We start from the raw sequence: 1,634 nt of genomic DNA, 5'->3' as shown, positions 1-1,634 counted from the left end.
CCGTCTTTCCTTGTTGTCTCTTAGACGTGCAGCCATTCGTGACCTATATTTGAGGTCCAAGTATTCGGAATGCGTCGGCTCCTTATCGTGGATTATCCGCTGACACCCACTCCCGGAACCCATTTGGGGCCACATCGGGATACAAAGAGCGTCGTTGGAAACAGAGACATCCAGCTGGGAAATAGTGGCGTCCACCTACACTCTGGGGTCTTGCATGTCGGACAACGGGCTTCTTTCAGTAGTCCATTGTTGTAAACGGCATTTATTATTGAGCAGCATAGTTTGCATGGGCACATAGACAATGCACTTTCTGGAACTAGCAATTCTTTTCGCTGCTTCCAGCGCCGTGTGCCGGAGATTTCCGGCGCACGTCAACAGAACCTCAGGTGGTCGAAATAATCCGCAGTCTAGACCAGTCCTATGCCCTGCGGCACGTGCAGCATCCACACAATTGTTGGCGGACTCGCCTGCGTGTAAATCTACTCCCAATTATTATTATTCTTTTTTATTTTATTGGATGCAGAAGTTTAAGTAACTGTGCGTATTATATATAAGCTGTTTTACATCTTAAGTATGGCTATATAGGTTGACCCGTTGGGACCAAAAGAAAGTGTAACACAGCTCTTGTCAACCTGTAGCCTCTATACACTCCAAGAAAAAAAATGAGCAAAAATGAGGAGTAATTGATGCTTCTAGTCCCCTAGACTGCAATTACTCCCCATTTTAGTCCCATAACACCAAAATTTACTCCACAGGACTGGCAATTATCACTGAACTTCGCGAATGGTCTTCCGAATGCAACAGTCTACGTAAATATCTGCTCTTCGTGAATTTGATGGCAAAAGTGGTGTGTAACTCAGCCAACTTAGCAATTTTCCACCCACACAGAATTAGAAACAGTTAACGCTTCTTTCTTCGCAAGTTGTGCCGTATGTATGTGGCAATATTTTATAGCACTCGATATATCACGGTTGACGGTTTGATTCGAAGTACTTTCATGCATGCACACGAATTATGTACCTGGGACTCTTAGAACAGAGTGCGAAACGTAGTCTCCACTCTGTGACATTCATTTGCTCCCGTACATTTACTCCCGAAAGGGACTATTTCTTGTGGCAATGCATTTAGTCTCCAAAAGGAGCAAAACTACTCTTTTTTTTTTCTTAGAAATCGGCTGTTTCTAGATCCTGTAATAGATATTTAGGACTAATGAAATAAAATGTGTAGGCGGTATTTTGAAGCTTGGCATGCATCGGTTTGTTTTTAGATTACGTTGTGTTTCTCGTACAAAGTCAGGGGAGCATCCAATTCGTGCGAAATATACCGCATCTCGAATTGCTTACAATCGATAGAAATCCCGAGTGCTGAGTAAAAGCAGAGACTGTGACAGTGCTCTCAAAGTATACACAACAGACGCACTGAAGGCCTTGTGTTGTGTCGTCTGGCCTTCTACCTAGCACGGGTTCTTTTTGTTATCGTTCATAAGCGACGGTTAATTAACCTCCCCACATTTTAACTTTGTTTCGCATCATCACGTTTCATAAGAAGTTACAATTACATTATGTCTGCCGGTTTTTTGTGACACCTTTTTCTCATCATATTCCCTTCGTGAAAGGTGTTGAAGGAGCACAGGA

The sequence above is a fragment of the Ornithodoros turicata genome, chromosome 9 (assembly GCF_037126465.1).
Source record: "Ornithodoros turicata isolate Travis chromosome 9, ASM3712646v1, whole genome shotgun sequence".
NCBI lineage: Eukaryota > Metazoa > Arthropoda > Arachnida > Ixodida > Argasidae > Ornithodoros > Ornithodoros turicata.
This window is presented reverse-complemented; position numbering follows the sequence as displayed.